General features: G+C 36.6%; 2 protein-coding genes across 2 annotated transcripts in view; one reads left to right on the forward strand and one right to left on the reverse strand.

The window, feature by feature from the left end:
* LOC108733814 overlaps positions 1–22792 on the reverse strand; it is a 26565-nt gene extending 3773 nt beyond the window's left edge. The window contains exon 1 of the mRNA XM_018465135.1: positions 22626–22792. The gene's annotated coding sequence lies outside the window, so the exon portion shown is untranslated. The remainder of the gene's footprint in view (positions 1–22625) is intronic.
* Positions 1–24545, forward strand: part of LOC108733815 (carbonic anhydrase 2) — a 123773-nt gene that overhangs the window by 18050 nt on the left and 81178 nt on the right. The gene's annotated exons all lie outside the window — the stretch shown is intronic.

Below are 24545 nucleotides of genomic sequence, written 5' to 3' on the forward strand. Positions count from 1 at the left end.
TTATTAAAAAAATCATATTTAAGTTATTTAACTTAACTACCCCCCCCCGGTACCAGTTCCCGTCCTGGAAATAAAAAAATATGGTCACCTTAGTAGTAGGGATATATAGCAGAGGATAGTGCAGGGTCGAGTCACCTTCAATACAAAGAAGTCACTTCTATGCTCGCGAACGATTAATTTAGAAATTCGAAAAAGATTGTTAAAGATTGCGCTGCGGAAAAGAAGAAGTTACAAGGGTTCGAAATGTGGTGTGACAGACGAATGAAGACGATACCGTAGATAGAGAAGGTTAGAAATGAAGAGGTGTTAGAAAGAATAGGAAAACAAAGGACTCTGGAAGTTAATAAAAAATAGGCGAGATAGGTTGGTAGGACATCTCATGTATGAAGGTCTAGTCAGAGACATATTAGAGGATCTAGATTGGATTACTGTTCGCAAAAAGTTAAGGATGTGGGATGTTCTAGTTTTTGGGAAATGTCCAACAATTTTTAGGACTGACGACCTTATGATCATGATCAATATATTCCTACACATTGTATGTACATGTCGTAGCAAAATAAGTTCTCTTTTATATCAAAAAAAAAGACTAGAAACTCTAACATACACGTACGTATAGTAGTTAGATGGTTATCAGTTATGATTGGGTGATTCCCCGCATCTACATGGAATGCCACGTTGCCAGTATGCTTACACAATTACACTAATGTCTTGTTAGAATTGGGCGGTAAACTTAACTGCGCGATTACTGTTTTAAAAAGTAGTATGTACTACTACATCTGCCTTCAGTAAAGACATTGTTGGAAACGGTTCATTGTATTGAGAGTCGCATGGTGCCCGGGGTGACAGTGGAACGGAGCATCTCTATGGAGATGATGATTGTTTTCGCCTTCATTGTCTTGCAACCACCAGCACCAGGCTAACAACTGAATAACACGAGCAATGTTGCCAAGTAGAAAGCGTTAATTGTAAGAAAATTATTAAAAAAAAGCACAATATTGCTTTCATTTTAATTTACTGTTAGATATACGTGAAATCCATGATATTATGCAAGTTGGATAGTATGCAAATATATGACCAATGAATAAGATTCAACGTTTCGTTGTTCCATTGTACCTTCATTAGCTATCCTGAAAAATTAACATTTTTGTCAGGATAAGTTAATCATCATTGTCTTCAGCATAGTTGACAATTAAAATACAAAACGTAAAATGAATAGAATTAGATTTATTTTGATTGAGATATAATGCTAGAGATTTGAGAATGCATTTATTATTTCTTTGAACAGTTCAATATGAAAAGATTGTGATCATGTGGCTTATGGTTAATCAAATTTTTATTTACTGTTCGAAAGAAGTTTCGAGTGCACCAATCTGAATTTAAAAATTTTGATAGATCCACAAAGGTTTCAAAATCTGTATTACATATATGTATTTATAATAATGAGTGATGTTTATTTATTTCATGTCCATAACCCATGAAGCTACAACTTATATTTTTTATTTATTCTTCAGTAGAACAGTAGTTCTGAGAATTTAAAATAACTTTATTTGAAGTTTAAAAACTTTCTAAATAGTCGAAAATTCAGATAAATTGTGACTCATTTGATTGTTATTATAAAATTATCACTATTTGCTGTGTGCGAAGTAGGTGGTGGGAGAACTACGATTCGTTCGCAGCGCGCGCCGTGGCCAAACAAGGAACTTTCGGCGGACCAAGTGTCACTATTTACTAATGAAATTTACGTATCCCTGCATTATTAGGCAAAAATAAATAAATATGCGGCAACAAACCTACTGCGTAGTTAACTACAAAAACAGTGGCAAAAACAGTAATCACAAATTCTATAAATTTCCACAAGCAAGGTGGAAACGAGAACAACGAATGAAATGGATAATTGCTATAATTTAGCCATATTTAACTAAAATACATAAACATTATGCATTGCTTACAACCCTACACTCATAAATAATTGTCTACAATATATATGAAATGTGTTATTCAATTAAATTTGTTTATTTATTTACTTTTTACGAAGACAGTTACAAAAAAAAACCGTGTGTACTATCTGAAATTAATTTATTGTGCCATTTTAGACGAGAAATAAAAAAAATTAGCGTTATTATCGACAGTATACATTTGTATGATCGAATAGAACATGTGTAAATGACGATGTTTCTTATAAATTGTTTCTTTGTTTACTTATTCTTCGTCATGACAGCTAGCCATTTGACATTTTAGTCCGCCGTAACTGTAACCGCCAGGTGGCGCTTCCATCGCGAACCCAGCGAATAAAAGCCCAGTTAAAATAATTAGATATTTGAAATAACCAGGGTTACGTATTATAATTAGAACTGGACAAATTTATGATTAATCATTTAGTCGATTACATTCAGTCTTTAAAAAGATTGTTAAAGTTAATAATCGCCCAATCCTAATTATATAAATCTTCAATTTTCGTAAGGTTTTCAATACATAGAAGTGAATTAATTTTTACAACGTGAGATAACCTCAAATTAATGACGAAAAGTTGTTGCTGGTGTCACTAAGCAATGGTCTATAACGCCAGACACTCGGGTTTCATTCCTGGCGAGGGCATAACGGCAGCAACAATTTTTTTTCCATTAATTTGAGGTTATCTGTAGTAAAAATTAATTCAGTTCAATGAGTTTTTATTATTTGAGGGATTCAGTTTTGTCCAATCTGTAGGTGATATTCGGAAGTATATGAAAATAAATAGCAATTGTCAAACTAGAAAAATACTAAATAAATAATTTTATAGAGAACATTAACATATTGACATTAACCTCTGATATAAATCGCAATTTACTGGTGGTGATCAGCAACACCGTGTATAACACTTCAAATTTCAAAAATTGATTATTGCTTGACACAGTAACTGAAAATAATATTTAATGCCTCCCCGGTCACATTTAACTCCACTGTCATGCTTTTTAAAGTATATAGGTTGCTTTGATGGAAATATTCAATTGAAACATCGAATGGCTTTTGATGTTGAGATAGGAGGGATATTGAATTTACCGTATAAAAGTAAAACTTTCACGCGAGGGAAATCCCCGGTATCTTGGCAACGCTGTCTGAAAAGTAGTGGCATACAATGGTTGTGGTGTGCATTGTTGTCAGGCGGAGGACAGAAATATCGGCCGGCAGCCGCGAGGGCACACGTCATACCTTGTCTTCAGAGCTGGGCCTGAACTTGGACTCTATTGTTACTCACTTCTCTTGATGTACAAAAGCCATTGTGCTGGAGGACGTTGCAACACTCCTCGCCATCCTGTTACGGCCGAAAGAGAACTAATAACCATCAACAATCTCAGCAAACTTTCATAAAAGGTTCAGTTTTTTTGTAATATGTAGCCTTGCGCTGTTAATGACAGGCTCTGGGATTTTAACGGGGAAACTAAGAAGAGTGTCACCTAACCAAATATAGTATAAAACTCTCTAACATTATAAGTACAAAGGCTTTCACGGCCGGAATCCATAGTAGAATGAAGATTCGGGCTATTCGCCATGTGCACGTTGACGCCAGCGCCTGAAGTGTCGGTTTTAGAAACTTTACAGTGAATAAATCCAATTGCTTAATAAATTATACACGCTCAAAAAAAATAATTATTTAATACAATTTATTAAGTTTTATCCTGCAAACTATGCCACCATGTCAGAAAGCACTTTTTTCGTGTTCTGTAATTCATTGTTCAAATACAACGCGTAATTCAAGTTTCGAATTTTATTGTTTTCCAATCGCAAATTCACTGTTTCCACACAAATTACAGAGGCGACTAAATTCGTTAGGTGCAGTCCGAAGGCAACAGTATGTATAAGAATTTCGTTATTTTATGAATATATATTATTAAAGAAATAAACAATATATAACAGTATATACTATAATATCTGGAAATANCAAACCTACACTAGCAAGGAGATCGGGCTGAAACTATAGCTACAAGCTATCCAAGGATGGTACTATAGAATGTCACCTCAAGGTAGGCCTAGTGGCGTCATCTCTTGGTTAGGCCGGAAACTTATCAATCCACCCTCGTATATGTGCTAAAGATTAAATTAATCGGAAGTAGCAGTCGTAATACACCACCATTGCGCTCATGAACAACCCTTTCAAGTGACGGAAAATCACCGTCATTAACGCTGATAAATTGAGAATGAAATATGACACATTACGCAAAGAGGACTAAATTAGGTGACGGCTTATTGTAGCTTAGGACGCCTATGCATATCAAACCTAAAGATATGAAAGGAAAACCTAGTTCAAATAATTTTATTCGTTATTATTATTATTGTATAACCACTCCTCCTTGACTAGTGTAACTATTATGATATTTTTCCAACAAAACTATTTTATTTTAAATGTATTTAATTTAGCTTGAACGTATTTTTCTCACTGAGAAGTTTGAAAATTGGCCACAGACAGTGCCACAGTCACTTTTGCACATAGTGAATAGGGTCGTGGTGTCTAAGTGAACTATTCTGTCCTGACGTTTCGTCAGCTACTGCGGCTGACATTCTCAGTGGTAGTGCTGAACGTAGATTATATCTCGAAGTCTCGACAGCACTACCACTGAGGATGTCAGCCGCAGTAGCTGACGAAACGTCTGGACAGAATAGTTCACTTAGACACCACGGCCCTATAGCCCGAATCTTCATTCTACTAAGAAAGGCATTGCTTGAGCTTGGTTGATTTCCAAAGACCTTTGCTTAGATTCTGTGTGAGATTGTAAAGTTTTTGGAGTTAAAATTCTTACGTGACGCAGTAGCTGAGTCTATTCCAGATGAGATGTTTCGAAAGAGAATTATGGATTGGAGTGAATCCCCTTTTCTTTACTGTTATACCAGGCATAAGACGTGACCTTGACGTGGTATTGGATCGGTGTCTAAGGTGATATCCGTCAAACAGGCATACACGTAGCAATACTTGCTACTGGAATGAGGGGACAAGTCTTCATGGGATTATTGCACCTATATCTTCATTCTAATAGAATTATTTTTGAAAAATAACGAACGTAGGTGCTTTTATCAGTGACCTATTACTTTCATTTATTTCTAAGTTGTGTGAAGTTCATGTATTAAAAAGGTATCCTTTTTGTATAACTCTACAACACGTGTATTTATTTTAATTTGAAAACGAATTACAAGTAGACGTGCCCGGGTAAAATAGATGATAGAAAGATCCTTGAAACTGTCAACGAGGATGTATCAAACGAGTATTTTTTTGGACGTTAATGGATACGGAATGAGGCAACAGTGAAGAAAATCCACACCTCGTTGCGTTTCTTCAAGATTTAAATAGACTTGAGAAAATTTACTTGGTTGTCATACGTATCGTTATAGGCATATTTACACAGATGTATGTACGTATTATAAAGCCGCGTGTAATCGTCATGAAGGAACGCGTGGAAGATTTAAACCGGTTCCTTTTGTGATTATCATCGAGCTTTTCCAGCCTTACAAATAAGCATAATACGTTTTCGCGGTAACACATTAGAAGCACTCCGTTAAATCTCTTCTATCTCCTTTTCCTCCGTTCTTGTACTGCGATTGTCGCGGGAGTATGACGACACTTCCCCCTTTCCCTACCTCCTCCTTCTGCCTTCCGCTCCCCCCACTCATCGCTCCTGTCGAATCGTCGACATCGTACCCACTGTACATTGATGTACAAAAGCTGCCTTGGCACAAAAGATTATTAAGTTGCCTACATTTAACTGCTGCGGAACTTCAAAGAGAGCTTTCAGAATATAAACTGAGCTTAATTGGAAACGAACCGCTTGTTGAAAAGTATTCGAGTCCATCTAGTCTTTCCGCTTGGGAAAATGGATTTGAGACGGACCGAGACCGAATGCATCCGGAAAACTAAAGTCGCAAATTGTCTTCCTTCAATTAAAAGATACAAGCGAGATACGTATCCGCTGTATGAATGACTCTTTTAGCGGCTTCCGAATAATGAATCTTTCAACTAATCTCTTTTCTAAAGTACTATTAAATATTCAAAATCAAAAGATGTACTTATGTCGTTCAAACATTGACTTGGAATTTACCCGCTTAAGTAGGTTCCTACTACATATTATGAGTTGATGCTTATACTACAGATTTATGATTTCTACAGTGGGAGGAAATAGAAAATGCTGAAAATATGTCAAGACCAGTTGGATTCTCGTGTAGACGGTTAAAAATTTTTAATGACAGAAAATAAATGGTAAAAATAAAAAATCATATGAAAAATAAAGTTTCGCCATATTTGACTGGATGAAAAAATGGCAAAACATTTTTATTTTGATAGTCTCGATAAAGTCCTGAAACTTAAACTTTTGGATGGTGACTGGGATGACAAAGTTAAGACGAACAAAATGAAGACAGAAAGAGTGAAAGATTACCTGTGGAATGGATAATGCCTAGTTCCCTCCCATATACCTGTTTTTAATTAGGGTTAAATTTTTCGGTATGTCGAATTCCCTCCTAATTATACATCAATTGCCTCCCCACGGCGGCAGACCTTGAGTGCTAATTGCCACTATAAAGCCATAAAGAGTTGTTTAAATAATACAGCCTCACATCACATATTAATCTTAATATTATTCATATATTATAGACACCACAATAACAGTAATAATTTTATCAGACTACCCTTCTATTGGTCAAATACAAGACAAACTAGAATTAATAAAGTTTTTCTGGATGATTGCATCAAAAAGCTAGACGCACACGAATTTCCAAACATTGAATTTGTTAAGGTAGTGGGAAACCATTTTAAAATTAAATAAATAAACATTTCATAACTGATGTGTTTTTTTTCAGAAATTATTTTATCTTTAATTTACTGAAGTACTGAAGTGCACTATAAATACATATTTATTTTCGATAAATAAAATCGGTAAGTAGTCGTTGACTTAATTATCGGAGTTGATATGAACGGGAGGGAACTCGGTTAGTACCCGGGAGGGAATTCGACATCTATATTTTGATCAAAACTACCTGCGGGAGGGAATTCTACATCACTGGAACACATCACACCTCTACAATTGAAGAAAATGGTAAGCAAAGCCTTCACATTCGACNTCTTCTGTCTTCATTTTGTCCGTCTCATCTTTCTCACCCGAACCACCACCCACCCATTCCCACGATTCCTGAAAGCAGGCTGAAGAGGGCCTTCCGCCCTACCTTCCGGTGTAGTCCGGAGGGACTGCCCGCCCACCAGTATTAGTGGCTGGTAGGAATGAAACACCCAAAAGTTATTTTTTTCGAAATATTCATGTTTTTTTGGCGCATTTTCTGGCACATATCCTCAGATATATTCGAAGGCTGAACCTAAGCAAAGAATCTAAGCACTTAAGGGTTAAAAGTTTATATTAATTTGTATAAGGAACCAACTCCGACGTTGCACCTCCTTTTGGGAGGCTTTATCAAGATAGGTTCTTAAGTTAGATAAGCACTTAAAGAACTAAAGAACCTACCTTGATAAAACTTCCTAAATAGAGGCGAATCGTCGGTGTTGGTTCATCACACAAACTAATATGTAGGCTTTTTCTTGTGTCTAGGGGTTGTTTAATAAGGCTCCGGGTGATTTGATAAATATATAATAATATTAATAATGAAGAAAAAGAACAACGAACATCAAACATCAAAACGAATAACAGAACTAAATATCGGGAACAACATATTTACAATGTATCGCGTCTTCAAATGTACACGTCTTAATTAATAGCCAAAAATACGTCTTTCGTCTTTGATTTGGCAAAAATGCTCCGTCTAAATAAAATGGACCGTCTTACAGCAACGTCTTCATACCTTGATCGTCTTTTACTCTCTCTTCTGGTGGTTTCTCACGTACCCCAACATGCACGCAATAGTAAAAATACATTATCGATCTACCACCCCCTAACTGGTATCGCTCTTGCACCTGGGCAAGCAACTGTACATATTATAATAATTCAAATCCTACACTATTGAAGCATTTCTGAGTAGCAACTTAAATATGGGTTTTTGGATTCAGTTGGACATACATTGACATACGACTCCAAGATCTTGTCTAACTCTTGAAACACTTCAGTATCAGCAAATACCTATTAGGTAGAGATACACTGCCTGTATTTGGCATATATTTTTTGTGCAAAGTTAATTTCTTTGACAACGTAACTCACGAACATCCGACAGCTAAAAACTCGAAATCTGCCACTAATTTTATTTAGAACGTTCCAGCAGAACGGAGTTCAACAATGCAATTCTTGGTGGTCTTCGGTTAAACTTTTTATGTTACAACTTTATGTCTGCCATTGTTTCCGAAAAACTTCACTGAAAAATCCAAACTTGTGCACCCCGTACATAATGGAGATAATTGCGTTTGTGCTATTGATGGTAAACTAATTTCATTAACTTTTCGTGCGGTCCTAAATCGAAATCGAGACTTTAAAACGGAATGCTGGTGGCGTAATAAAAGCTGCAGAAGCGACGTTCGATTTAAAGACGGTTGGATGAGGTAACACCTGATTTCGAAGTTTAAAACTTCCAGACTTATTAGTTTTCCTCTTGAGAGGCGCTCTTCAGCTTCGCCTTATTGTACTCGAACCGAGTGCCTTTTAACTTTTATTAGTATTAAGATTGAAATTAATCGGTGCTTGTTACACCGAAACCATCGAGACGTTCATTATTAAGGGTGCACTTTATATAGCGACGCCATTGTCGTAAAAAACTCGTGGGAGAAATGTCTCTTTTCCCGGCGTACTTATTTAATTACATACGATTTTAATATAATTGTTTTTGAAGTAGTAGAAAGGTTTCCGAAGAACTGCCGGATGTAGTCATTAAGGAAAAGCATTTACCTTCAAACCCGTGTTAAATTTCTCTTGAAAATACATAAAATTTACGATTTACAGTTACAAATTTCTTTATAAGTGTATTCAACTACTCATAACTAGATGACACTTTAAGATTTCCGTAACCATCAGGAAGTGAGGTTATAAACGATTTTCGTGAATCTTGTTCGAATGTTATAAAAAACATTGTACTCATTAAAGAAATTTGTTGTCAAGGCCAAAAAGGTATTCATCATACAATCTTCATATGTTGATAGTTTGATTCTTGACGTGTTCAATATTAAAATAATAAGATCTGATAAAAATAAATAGTTATTAGACACTATTGGAGTTGAAGAAGAAGAAAGTAAACGAAGGTTGATTTAGAACTGAAGAATTTAGAATTTGAATAATTTAGGAAGGTTATGAAGGTGGAGCCAAGGGTTGTAGATAAAAGAAGGGAACCAATAGTAAGAAAATATGATTTGAAAAATGCTGAAGATAGAAAATATAGAATTAAGTTGTTGAACCCAAATCACCGAAGAAACCCCTCATAAAATAGCAATTAGGAAGGACAGCGAAGTCCAGACGTCATGCGGTTAGTACGCGAAGTTGAAATGTTAATAGAAATTATAGGAAAGTACAGTAATAAAAATTATTGGCACAGATGGATAGAATACAAAACCTTAAAAGCTTAAAAGATAATGTTGAGAAATATCTACACAGAAAATGAATATGATATTTACACAACGACGTTATATATACAGCGTGCTCTAATTTATGTTGGTCGCTACAATAGATTTCTGTACTTAAATCTACATCATCATCATAGGGTCGTTAGTCTAAAACTGGTTGGACACGTACCTTCACTCTTTCCTATCATAAGCTAATCTTCGCAATTCTTCACACCTATGATTAATGTATATTATTTATTTTCTGGAAGGTTCTGTTTACGTTTGTGTCCGTGTAGATCTAAACGTGTTTCCATAAAGTGATATAGATGTAGTAAATACATAGTTTTCTTTAGAATGCAACAGAAAACGAAGAGATTGCCAACGGATAAAGAGGTACCCCTTGAGGCATGGTTTAATAGCAAACTGGAGTCTGTTACAGCGCATTAATTCAAAGAAAATTCATTAAATTGAGTTCAGGCGTCAATAGTGTCTTTATTTGCAACCGTCGCAGTTGTAAGGGAATTAAGCGGTAAGTGGCAACCCCTTCCTACCGACCGATATTCTCTAACCCTGTTCCCCTCCCTCTCGGCCCTTTCAGCAACCTCCCATCCGTTTACTCCCTCCTCCCACTAGCCTCTCTTTCTAACACTCTCCAGTTGTCGTTCTCTCGTCTTTCAATCCCGTAATGCAAATTGAAGAACATCTCGTGGAATCATTTGACGAGTGAGATTTAAGATTTAAAAGGTTTTCGTGGTGACGTCGTGTCGCTGCGGGATTGTCCCGAATGCCTAAGTGTCTTCTCTTGTACAATGCTCGGAGGATGTGCGGATGGGTTACGACTTCCCATTGTTATGTGGAACGAAACAGTTTCCGCACGATCGGATTACGTTCACTTATTTCCTAGTAAATTTATTTGAAAAAACGTCTTTCATACTGCACAAATCGCCCGGGCAGCGCCATTGTTGCGGTGGTGGTTGGATGCAATATGTAAAGTCAAGGAGCAAGTGGGCTTAGGACATGTATTACATTCAGTGCTGGCTCGTAGCTATGATTAGTGCAACTGATGATCCAGAAAATTTTAAACCTTTGTTTTATGATTTTGTGAAATGTAACAAGCGTCAGACACACGTGGAGTATCTACCTACCACCAGCAAGTCAGGGTGGGGCCTGCAGAAGCGACATTCTAGGGTTCTCTTTCTTTCCAATATTTTATAAACTAGGCAGCGGTATCTTAGGGGCTTACGGATTATTAGTATATTCTTATGAAAGAAAAAAGGACGCATTATTTTAAGGATGTTTGGGAGGTACAATCGGAGACAAGAGTACATAAAATTAGAAATTCGTGATTAATAAAGTTTTGCAGCATATCATGAGGTAAATAAATACTATCTATACTAAACAAAAAGTATACGGTTTGAGAAAATTTGGAATTTGACCAAAAATAAGAAATAACGAATAATATGGAAAATTTTGAACTGACTTTTGGCAGTGAATATGTCTTGATTTCAACTAACAAAAAAATATTTAGTTTCAATCTTTATTAATAATGTGCGTAAAACTTTTTAATATGTTTAAATAATAATTAAAACTTTAAAATTGCATTTATTTCAGACAATTATAAATATTATCATTATATTATCAAGTAAAAACGAGATTTTCAGCTAATTTTTCATTTTTTCCTCGATAACCATTTAGTGAATTTGAATAACCTTACGCTAAAGTGATTCTCCAGAGTTCAAGTTACTTATTATAAAAGTTTGAAATTTCTGGTAGCTTTTTTTCTGTTAATAAAAATAAATTTAATCTGTTCGGTTAGCGAATCTCCATAAAATGACGTGTGAAATTAAAATTTTTTAAAATTTCAATAACTTTTTAACGGTTTAGTGAATCGATTTGTAATTTGTACAGGAGTTTTAGAATTGAATGAGGAACGTTCTTCCAAATTTTTATTTGTCTCGTAGCATTTTGACATACCTCCCAAACATCCGTAAATGTTATTGTTTAGATCAACCGGAAATAGAGGATGTTGTAGTTTCATAGTCCCTTTGCTCTTGATTTCAAAAATAAGTGAAGAGTTGTAAAAAGCCAAGAAATACTTAACATAATCAAATCCCTTGGAGTATTTTCCAGAAAATAATGTAAATAATTTCGAGTTAAACGACATGGTCTCTTTCTTATTTGGGGACGTGTCGGGAGAGCTAGCAAATTTGCCTCTGACATCACCGTTGTCACTGTAACCCACACATGCGGGCAGAGGTGCAACAGCCTCTAACCTGACTCTTCACTTGGGCATTTATTATCTGCATTAAGATCATTACAAAAGCTATTAAAATAATTAGAAAGCGCTCTCTGTTGAACTCGTGGATTTACCGTCATCATCATAAGGTCGTCAGTTCTAAGACTGTTTGGACACGCACCTCCACACTTCCCTATCCTCAACTCATCTCGACATTTTCCCAAAACCAGAACGTCCACACTCCTCTTTGCGCCTGTTTCTGTTTCTAATAGGTCTCTAATATAAATATACACCAGTAAGCAAAAGTAGCAACACGTAAAGTAATAACAGTAGTCCATAAAACTGTTTAATTCAATTTCTGACATATTTTTTGAGGCTAACCCGTTTGGCCAAATGTCTAACCATTGCTATCCTTTAAATAAATAAAATTAAATGTCTTGACATTAGGCTGGGTTAGGTGACAAAGTATCAATTTTCATTTCAATCGGATCAACAAACAGAAATGAGAAATCTGTGTCAACTTTGAGCAATTACTATTTATTAGTACCCTAACAATATTTTAAAAATCAAATAACTGTCTCGACTTTATCTAGGAGGGAATGATATTATGTATCACATTATTAATCAGAACCAACGTCTTTCAGAAAATGCTCTTGCTATTTGCCTTTCCTTAGTGGAATATGTGACCGTTATACCTAGTAGAATCCTTTGACGTCACTTCCTTTACGAGTAGGAACTGTCTTGGAGCAATTGCAAGATAGAAATACATATACGTACATGTATATATATATATATCATCATCAGTCAAAGCAGTAATTACTGCGACATTTAATTAATTTCAGCGGCTAACGCAATAACATGCCGCGATTACAATCAAAGCGAACGTCTTGCCCTGCGATAGTCACAATTAAGATATTAAAGCAAATATACAAATATTTACTCTGAATCCACTGTGGTAATTCCATTTTGTCGTGTGATGAACGAACCGCCAGTAAGCATAGCGTAGCTTACTGGCGGGGGTTATTATTATCATTAGCGAATGTCTTATCGAAATCCTTGATTAATAAGGAACTAAATGAAAGAGAAGCTGGTGAAATTCGTTTATAACGATTCCGCGTATAATAACAATTCAAAATTACCAATAAAATATACGATTGTAAAATAATTCGAAGTCGGAGCTGTCTGCGACGCGCTGATGAGATCCGAAAAGATCGAAATCGCCATCCGCGTCTGCCAGTTTCTACAGAATACAGACCACTTCGAATTATTTTATTCGATTATGGTAACGTGCCTATCACGTTGAGGTTAGCTACACTGGGATTCGTTTCAGCAAGTAGATCCTAAAATGTAGCATCGTACTACAGATGGCGTTTACCGCGCCATTTGTGGTATTTTCTAAATACAATTGTACGTTAATAAAAAAGGGGTCCGTACCAAAGGGTGGGGTTTGAAGGTGATTATACTTTTGAATCCATGGTAGGACAGCAAAAAGTAAATAAATATCAAACAATAGATGGAATCAACTTAATTTCATCCTACTGCAGATTACCTCAAGCTAATGAAATGAATGCATAGTGAAGTATTATTTCTCATATTTTTGTTATGGAAAACTAAAGAGTCCAATATCCACTGGTAAATATCCATATTATGAGCCCTCCGTGAACAAGAGTTTGTCTCGCAGGTACTTGCAACTATTAAATAAAATTCTGAATCTTCTTGGTGATAACCCCATACAGGATTGTACTTGTAACAAGTGTTTTTATTAGTGTACTTTATTCAAGGGTCAACAACCTTATCAATCGTAGCCTTTTTGAAAATCGCCATGCTTTTCAACGTATAAAAACTAAAACAAAAACTTTTGTGTGTTTCATTCCCACCAGTCAGTAAAGCTGGTGGGCGAGCAATCCCTCCGAACTACGCCAGAAGGTAGGGCAGAAGGCCCTCTTCAGCTTCCTTTCAGGAATCGTGGGAATGGATGAGTGGTGGTTCGGATGCGAATGATGAGATGGAAGAAATGAAGACAAAAGAGAATGAAAGATTATCTGTAGAATATTTTGCCTCAGCATTTGCCTAAGTGATCCCAGGAAACCACAGAAAAACTTGGACTATGGCAGACGCACCCGGAATCGACCCAGCGTCCTCCCGAATGTTGAGCAATGGTCTAAACCTCTAGGTCATGCCGCTCGGTTTCAATGTACAGTAAAAGTTCTTTATTCGTGGGGTATAAACCGTGTATATGGAATGGTAATTAGTATGGAATCATAGGGAATACGTTCTAAGGTTCCAAAATAAAACCAATATGTATCAGAATAAAATCAATGTATTGAGAAATTCGCAGTTAAAATTAATCGTTATAATCAGCTTTAGAAAAGGGTTTAAAGACTTTTGTGATTTTTTTCTTGTTTTGGATTTTGAATTGTCTACTCGGTTACATCTTTTACGCTCTTTCATCCCTTAAGAGTAGGGTAAAAACATGCTTATCCGTGATCTATCTAGATATCATGTGTTTACTGCTTGGAACAGAGGTTTGAAATTTTGTAGTAAGATAGATAAAGCTTTGTTCTAAAGCCTGTTGAAGGCCACTTTCTATTTTTTTAATTTCTGAACATTTGTTCGTTACCAAACCAAAAATCACAGATTTATCTCACAGTGTTAAATCACAATGTTTAGAATAGAAACCCATGTTTTCGGAAAAAATGACACTAGGCACGAGTGGTCCAATGCGGTCAATCCCCTTAATAAATGACACCGAATCCTTTTCTGTTTACCGATTGCTTCCGCGAATAATGAAATTTTTAACCGCGAATACAGGAACTGGGTTGCAACTTTTTCACCCGCGAATAATGAAAACGCGAATAAGGAAGCCGCGAATAAGAAACTTTTACTGTATACTCATTTTTTGAGGTACAAAACTCTTAGCGCATTAGTTAAGTCCAAACTTTCGCACTGGTTTGCGAAATCGTCATCGTGCCATCAATTATTATTAGTAACGAAACATCAAATTTATTACGGCTCGTCGCCAACATCTCGCATCGCTTTGCGATTTTCCGAACCATCGACCGATCTTCGTTACCTAATACGGATAGATAGATAGATGTTACGACGATCAAAGCATAAACGGAAGATTAATTGTCGAATTGTTGACGAATTACCGAAGCTGTCATCAGTCTGGGATTTTTAACGGATTTTAGAACAAAGTGACTCTCATCCCGCCAGAGACATGAGCCTGGTTTCCATTTAATACATTCCGGGAAAGTACACGCCATTGTTTTATGTAATCGATATCCCGGATAGAATGCAAAAGAGTCGGCAGGCCCACCAACAACGTATCGGGCAGAAATTCTTTTTTCCTTTTTTTTGCACGCATTGTTCCTACCGTAGGTACCTATTCATGCACGAAACATGTGCACGTGTTTGTATGCATGTGCTGAAAATCACTGACTGACTGACTACTCACAATAATATTTCTACATGCATGCACCTACGATACTACCAGTGGCGGTTCGTAGACGTAACGGAGAAAATAGTAAACAATCAGGAATTGACAGATGACGATGACAGCTGTCAAAGATGGCTAACAACAGCTGATAGACGTGACGTAAGAGAAGACGCTGAAGGTCACACGTGAGAAGTGACCATACAATGCAAATGTTTCGTATGAGAGCACAGGGAAGAAAACAGTAAACAATCAACAGTTATTACAGAAGAAAGAGTCAACATTTGAAACATTTATGGTTTGCTTGTATCTTGAAGGAAAACTTCTTTATTTTTGAACTAACATAAGCAAGAGGATTTTTTATTTTTGTATCAAAATTTCATTAATAGTAGGTAGCAGAAAGTGTTAATGCCCTTTAGAAGCGCACAATAATTGGGTACTTATAAGTGTCATGACGAGCAATATTTTGAATCACTAAAAGTGACTTCAACTCAAGAGCTTATAAGGTATCAACAGGTCAGTTTTCAACTTAGGGCAGACTCTCGACCTAATAATCGGAAGTGGCGTGCTAGAAACTACTGCAAGAACGCTTCTATTTATGAAAAATAATTTGAAGGTTTGGACAACTAAAAATTAAGTACTGGACAAGTTCGCAATTGACTCGCACGCTGATGATGTTGACCATTGTTTCGTTTTTGAAATTTTTGAAAATTGATTTGTTTTTGACATATCTTGTAGTCTGTTCCTGCAAAATTTTTAAAATTGTTCAAAAGGTTGTGCTACAATAAATAAATATATGTGGACTATTTTATCTAATTTCTGTTATTGCCCGTCAAGGTATGTGTTGGCATAAAACTCTAGTAGGTACTGCTGTTAGAATTTTCATGCGGATTTTTGCTTATGGACAAATTAAGAGATCAAAATCAAAATCAGGGTAATGGAGTAAGTAGGGATGTTCATATTTCGGCCGGGTGAAGATAAGACTATGTGATTGATATATAGACCTCAGACTACTATTGCAAGATCATTAATCCAAGTATTGGTTGGACAAGAACTTCAACTTTTTATCTTCCTGAGCCAATTTTTACACTTCCGGAAAACTAGAATATATGCCCATATATCTCTTACTATTTTCGAACAGTAATCTAATCAAGGTTTTTAATTCAGGGTTTCAGAATCCTGAGTTCATGGACCCCCGTGCGGTCCATGACGTAAGTTCATTAAGATAATAATACGTAGGGGTGCAGTCTTTATTTCAATAAGTGATGATAAGACTGAATGATTGACATGTAACCATTAGACTACCATCAGAAGATCATCAGTCGAAGTACTAGTTGGACACGCACCTCCACTTCTTCCTTTCCTGACCAAATTTTTACATTTCCGGAAAACTAGAGCGTATCCCATATCCATTTTCGAGCAGTAATCTAATAAGGTCTTTAATTTAGGGTTTCATAATCTTGGGCTCTTGGACCCTTGTGTAATCCGTGACATGAGTGCTGGAGGTCCATTACGATAATAATACGTAGGGATGCAGTTTATATTTCGGCAGGTGATGATAACAGAACCATCACAAGATCATCAGTCGAAATACTGGTTAGACACACATCTTCAGTCCTTGGACCCTTGTGAGGTCCATGACATGAGTGTCGAATAGCTTTTTAGAAGCGTGTTCCAATTAAGGACTCTTTTAACAATATTTTTCGAATTTCTAAATTAATTGTTCATGAGCACAAAGGTATTTTTTTGCGCTATCCTTTATCTATCGCTATTTGCTTTCTGAGTTATCCTAGATTTCCAAAATTGGCCACTTTACTTTCTAGTTTTTCATCTCCAAAATTTTGGCGCACTGTATTAAAGATGAAAATGGCCAGTCCATTAAGTAGAAAACTATCGGTGCAATTTACTGGCAAAGGTAAAGAGGGTTAAATTGGATGGAACAATGGTAGATTGGTTTTTACCATAATTTAATAATTGCGACAAGAACATATAATGGAAGGGTTGATTCGAGAATAAATCATGCCTGCTAATAATTACACAATACCCAAGGATTCAGATGTCTTAGGAATTGTCGGCGTCTCTGCCAGCCAACATTAAGATTTATGACGAAAGTAATTGCCCGCGTGCTTTTGGCAAGAAATTGAAGGGAGCGAAGGGGGGAAACTTACGTTGAAGGGAAATCGTAAGATTACATCAAAACCTTTTATCAATTAAGAATAATAGAACTGGAGTATCTTAATTTAGATAAGGAAGGAAGCGCTTTCGTGAAGAGTTGGAAATATGTTGCATTAATAATAAACAATTAATTAGGACAAAGGAGTAATTAGCATGAACTAGCATACAAAATTCCAAACTGCTAGAATCAGCTTGGGGAAAAATGGTTTTTATTTAGGTGGCTGAGTTTAGATTTGTAGAAGACAAGTAAGTCAGGACGGAAGGAGTAGTAGGGATGTAAACCAGAGGATAGCTCAGGGTCGAATTGCCATCAATAAAAAGAAGTCACTTCTACGCTCGCGAACGATTAATTTAGAAATTCGAAAAATATTGTGTATGTTGGGAGAGAGACGCTGTACGGGTGCGAAACACGGACAGTGGGCGCGGCGGAAAAGGAAAGGTTAGAAGCGTTCGAAATGTGGTTTTACAAGCGAATGATGAGGATACCGTGGATAGGGAAAAATGATGAGGTATTAGAAAGAATAGATGAACAGAGGGCTCTATGGAAGTCAATAAAAAAAAGGCGAGATAGGTTGGTAGGACACCTTCGCAGACATGAAGGTCTAGATAGAGACATATTAGAGGCAGAAATAGGAGTTAAAAGGGATAGAGGTAGACCTAGATTAGATTAATGTTTACAAATACAGTGGACCCCCGGTAATCCGACAAACAGTTTGCAGAGCAGTGTCGGATTAGCGAATTTGTCGGATTATAGAGTACTTCCTAAGACTTACGATTTAGGCGGTCTAAAATATCAGATTTTTCTTTAATTGTCAGTGTTTTGTGGTTTCGCTTCTGAACTTGTAACGACTTTACTAGGTACGAACACGTAATACACAATGAATAAACACTAAACAACGTCACACACACACAAAGGACACACGCTAGACCGCACCGCTATCTTCAACACATGTAGTCAAATTCAAATTGAGCAATCAGAATCAAAACAATACTCCAGGCGCCGAGCACAATAGTGGTGGTGCGTACAAGTTATAACTTGTTCAATCATTCATTAGCGAAGATTGTCAAAAAAATATTCAATACATAATAAATAATAGACCATGTCGGATTACAAGGGGTGCCGGGTTAGCCAGGGGCCAGATTATCGGGGGTCCACTGTAGTTAAGGATGTGCGATGTTCCAGTTTTAGGGAAATAGAAAGATTAGCTCAAGATAAGAAAGAGTGGAGGTGCGTGTCCAGCCAGTCTTAGGACTGACGACCTTATGATAATCATGATGATTTAATTTATAATTTAATTTTTAAGTTTTGTGCTAAATTAATCTTGCTTATTTAAAGGTTTCGTCATAAAAATATTCAGGGAAATATAAGGAAATTTCGGTTAAAAAATCTGGGGATTAAGAAGATATTTATCTGGCAACGCTAATTTTTGCTAGTGAGCTCCTTGCCGCCGTAATAAGAGATAAGAAACTTGGTTCCAAAAATTGAAATGTCTTACGGAAATTCTTTGCGAGGGGACACCCTATATTTACATGTCTCCTACCTACAAATCTATCATTAGCACCAAAGCGTGTCTGTCATGTGCTTAAGTAAGTAATACACACGCATACAGACATACATACAAATAAGTTCGGGTTCTTCCTCCCGTCCCGACACTAATCAATTCCCATTAGGGCGTACAAATGTCTGTCAATTCACCCTCACGTTCAACGAACGACAGAAGTCACGCGAGTCCGCGCTATCGGCGGTCACAAAGGTCGCACGCCGTATGTGACATACGCAACATGTCGAGCTTCCGGTGGAGGCGGCGGTATGCTGCCGATGCCGCGATGACGAACTTGCCAAGAGGGTTGTTGGTTGTCGGCGGTTAAGAAGGGAGGCGAAAGGGGGCGGAAGCTCCGGCCACGTCCGTCGTTGAAATTCTAAAAGTAAAAGTGACGCAGGAGGAATATTTTTTTTATCATCGTAGATGGCTCCAATATTATTGCTCAGTTTGTCGAAAATTGGTGATCAAGTTTAACAAAAATTTTAGTGAGGGGAGACGATTTTAATAAAAAAAGTGTTTGTTTGGGATACGGCTCTATACGGGTGCGAAGCGTGAATGAAGGCGTTGAGGAGAAGAAAAAGCTTGAAACGTTTGACATGAGTTGTTACAGGAGGATGATGAATATTTTGTGGATTCGTGGATAGAGAAGGGTAGAAATGAGAAATTACTAGAAATAACAGGACGTCGTGGAAGTAAATGTTGAAAAAGAGAGGTCGGGTTCCTCCTGAGGCATGACGGAGTAGTTAGAAACAGGAACAAGAGGAAAGAGGAGCAGGAAGACTCTTAGATTAGACCACTGTTCAGGAATAGTTAGGAATAAAGGGTGTTCCAGTTTTTCGGGTAATCCGAAGGAAGGGTGGTGCCTCCTGAGACATGACGGACTAATTAGAATTAGAGACATCAGAAATAGAAACAAGAGGAAACAGGAGCAGGAAGACTCTTGGATTAGACCACTGTACAGGAATAGTTGGGAATACAGGGTGTCCCAGTTTTTCGAGTAATCTGAAGAAATGGTGGTGCCTCCTGAGACATGACGGACTAGTTAGAAACATTAAAAACAGAAACAAGAGGAAAGAGGGGCAGGAAAACTCCTGGATTAGACCACACTTCAGGAATAGTTAGGAATGCGGGGTAGTCTACTTTTTCGGGTAATCCAAAGTAAGAGTGGCGCCTCCTGAGACATGACGGGTTAGTTAGAGACATTAGAAATAGAAACAAGAGGAAAGAGGAGCAGGAAGACTCTTGGATTAGACCACTGTTCAGGAATAGTTGGGAATGCAGGGTGTTCTAGTTTTTCGAGTAATCTGAAGAAAGGGTGGTGCCTCCTGAGACATGACGGACTAGTTAGAAACATTAAAAACAGAAACAAGAGGAAAGAAGAGCAGAAAGACTCCTAGATTAGACCATTATGCAGGAATAGTTAGGAATGCAGGGTGGTCTAGTTTTTCGGGTAATCCAAAGTAAGAGTGACGCCTCCTGAGATATGACGGACTAGTTAGAGAAATAGGAGGAAGGAGGATCAGAGGAAGACTTCTATATTAGATGAAATAGTTGGGAATGTGGGATGTTTTATAGTTTTTCGGGTAACGCGAAAATTGGGTCAGAAGTATAGGAGGTGGAATCAGCAATTGACAGATCTTCTTGAGAAACGACCTAAAGAAGATTAGCGCCTTAAATCCTCTTTTTAGCCCTGTGGTTGGGGTCAGTTTGTGGTCTTGTGTGTGAGTGTTTGTATTTTCTTTAGATTGGAATTGACCAATAAAAATATTAAAAGCATGTCTTATCTGTTATCATTAATAATTTTTAGGATTCCGAAGTTATAAACTAGGAACCCTCCCAGTTTCGGTTTGTTCCTCGTCTGTTAATCTGTCTTTCCGTATGTTACAGTCCTTCCATCTTCTCATTTGTAAACCTTTTAAGATGAAGTTTTGTATGTAGACGTGGATTGATGATCCAAAAACAGAATTAATGAGATTTTTCGAAAAGTATAATAGATTTTTGGTTAGGGACCTTATCGTTAGATTTTGACCTCGGTCACGAGGTATTTACCTTTAAAAACTTCAATGATGTTTAATCTTGAAACGGTATAATAGGTAAAATTTACGTGTACAAGGTCAACTACTTGCAATCAGTGGAGCTATTCTACCCCGAATTTTCTCCATCTCCGTCCTATATGCTTTCTCGAATACCATATTGATTGACTGTTGCGAATTGCGAGTTTGTATTAGGCGTTTGTCTTTGGGGTGATATTTGTTATTTTTTCGAGCACTACAGTTGCTCATCGGTATCATTATACTAGACGAAACTTTTACGCATCGATACCAATAAGCGTTCAAAATGTCGCAGCGGGGGTTCACAGATAAAAAGCCGATGCAAGCAGTGGTGGAACGTAATGATAGCAAAATTGACGATTTTATTGTTAGAGCTGAATCCGAGACAAAAAGCGAGTCCGGTGGTAGTTATGATGATACTACAGAATGTCGTTCTCCGTAATTGTATATACTAATGGGCACAACAACAACTAAGGATCAAGAAGTCTCTTTTCTAAATACTTATTCGTTTTTATAATGGAAATAATGAAGTCAATCAGAATATCTATTAGCTATAGTTGTTAGACCCGAGTTGGTGTAGCATCGAACTGAAATTATTCCAAAGGTAGAAGATCTAGCCAGTCTGCTGCTTTAATTTAAAATTGCTCGAACTCTCTCTACCTTGAACATATTCTATGTGATTTTTAAGATTTCACTATTGGTACTAAATTGATCGATTAGAAACATCAGATAATATTTCAAACAACACAAATGTTTCATCAGTTTTCTCAGGATCGAGAGTCACTTTAACGAACTTTTTGGGAAATGTCAATTTGATTTACCATAAGAGGGATAAGTTGACTGCAATTAGATAATTCTCGCGTTTCGCCATCGGCGTATTAAATGAATTCTGTTCTGTTGTAAATTTTCGTAACTACTCTGCCCCTGTGGTAGGATTATTACTTCTTTTCAGATCAAATTTTCCTGACCAGTTGTGACATTTGTTTATTACTACAACATGAGGTGCGTGATCAAATATTTAATGAATCAGATCAGTTTTGCATTATGTCATTTTTTAATTTGTTAACACAAGAACCTTTGCATTGTGTTGTGATCGATTTTTTTTATTGTTTTCAGTCTAAATATCTATTTACTTAGGTGATATAATTATAAAAGCATTTTTATCAAAAAGGTATTTCTAAATTGCCTTTTTGTTCAATTTTGTTATCGCAGTATATCCCATGCATATTTCCCTTTTATTTTATATTCGAAAGTACTAAGTGAAAAGGAGAAACTGTGCATGGGGTTGAAAATTATTTACATTAACATGCACTTCCGGAGGGTGAATTTAACTTGGCTTAGTTCGGTTACCTTAGACTATCGGTTCTATTTTAATTTTTTGCGGTAATAATTACTTACATAATATCATATTAATTTTATGTATTGATACATACTTACGTACTCATCACGTGTTTATGAAAAACACAACAAAAAGTTTTACGATTATTTCAAATGAACATACATGATAATAATATATTGTTTTTAATTAGTTTTCCCGGCAAGAATTTTACATATTAGGAAAAATAATATAATTATCATAGTAACTCATATAAAAATAAGAACTTTTGTTTGTTTGGACTTTAAATCCTTGACGAATCATATTCAGTCCATTGAACATCTTTCTGTTAAAAGAAATAAAAAAAGAAAAACTTACCGTAATTTATCTTTGTGTTTTGGCTTTACGTTGTCATCTTTACAACAATGGTCGTGTCACCGAATCCGAAAAACAAAAAAAATCGCCACGCGTTCCGATAAACGACACACGCTGTGTCGTAGGCGGCTGTGTTTGTAAAAGTATCAGACGTTGTCGTCGTTCGGGAAACCACGTGCTGGCGCGTTGACAACCCGAAAAGATATGAGGGGATGATGTTAAATGTGATAATAATCGCCACCGTTGCGGCGACGGGGGTGGACGAATGACGACAGGCACAACAAAGGGGGCGGCGACGTATAACGTTCAGGCTGCACAGGTGGGCATGATTCATTATCTGCAATACACTCTGCACGCATACAACATGCTGTTTTACAAATCAAACTGAATCTATTGTTTCATATTGTGGTGGAAATATTACAAAAAAAAAAGTATTGATGCACATGTAGGGATGTAGAAGGGAGAGGGGTGGTGGCTGTTGAAGTTAGTTGTCGAGATTTTTGACCGTGGTTCAATGGAAATTTTAGAAGAGGTTGAGCGTTTTTTATTGAGCAGGAACAAATGGGTGTAAACAGATGTAAAAATGATGTTTATGAATCCGGGTGTTAATTTTTGATGAACCTTAGGGTAATATCTGCAGGTCCAGGTAATAGCTTACATCTACTAGGTACTGTCATTCATGTTCTTCGGTTCTTACTTTCATAATTCGATCACTTCACCCGATGTATTATCATTAGTGTCCGACCGAAAGTTCAGTTTCGGTTTCGGTCGAGATTAGGCAAAAAAGCGAGTTTCGGTTTAGTTTCGGTTTCGGCGGTAAACCTGCCGAAACTACGACCGAAACCGAAACTGTGTTCGGGAGTTCTCGCGCTCTGCTCGGCGCGTTCAACATGACGAATTAAGTTTAGAAAGAGTTAATTTGTTCTTAATTAAGATAAAAGTGATTTATTTTGTTTTGTTTATTACTTAAATATTAAGTTCCTATACCTATTGTGATATTAGGTAACAATAACAAAAGTAATATTATATAAAAAAAAAGCATGAATAATCTTCAAAAGAAAAATGAGTCTAGCCTACTATACTTACTCAAATAAACATCTCACCTATTTTAAGTATTTTTAAGGCGCAATTAAAGTATTTCCTTAAATGAGGGGTTGTTATGTTGATTTTAATTTGATTATCAATAAGTGAAAATGTCAAAGACTGCAGAGCTGTGATTTAAAGATAAAAAAATAGAACTGACTGATTATAATAACGTTTTCTTTATTTTTCTCTCAAAACATGATCCTTATAAGGAAGTTTCGGTTTCGGTTTCGGTTTCGGCCGAAACTGAGATCGTTGCCGAAATTCAGTTTCGGTTTCGGTCGTAAAAACCAGTTTCGGTCGGACACTAATTATCATCATCATCATATTCTTCATAATGAAACTGGTGTGCTCCATTTTTCTGTAACCTATTTGGTATATCATAATTATCAGTTATCTGATAAAACGCTTATAATTAACACAAAAACAATTTGAAGAACGGATACACGTGTTTTGCCTAATAGAATGAACTTTAGACTTTAGGCTCTGACATCTGACCCAAAAAAATGTATATTTGGAGTACGACTCTATAAGGGGTGCAAAGCTTCGGTAGAAAAGAAGAAGCTAGAAGCTTTTGAAATGTGGTGTTACAGGAGGACGATGAAAATACCGGAGATAGAAAAGGTTAGAATGGGGAGGTATTGGAAGTAGAGGAGAGATGCAATGGTAGGACACGTTTTGAGACATGAAGGGCTAGTTAAGAACATTTGTCAAAATCATACGGCAGTTATAGGATTCACCATCCAGTAATACAGGCCAGAATTTATTTAAAAAAATATGCACGTGCGATTCCCAGACTTCTTTGGTTCTCCTTATTAACTCTATCTTCAACTCAGTTCA

This window comes from Agrilus planipennis, unplaced genomic scaffold, assembly GCF_000699045.2.
Source record: "Agrilus planipennis isolate EAB-ADULT unplaced genomic scaffold, Apla_2.0 scaffold11, whole genome shotgun sequence".
Taxonomy (NCBI): Eukaryota; Metazoa; Arthropoda; class Insecta; order Coleoptera; family Buprestidae; genus Agrilus; species Agrilus planipennis.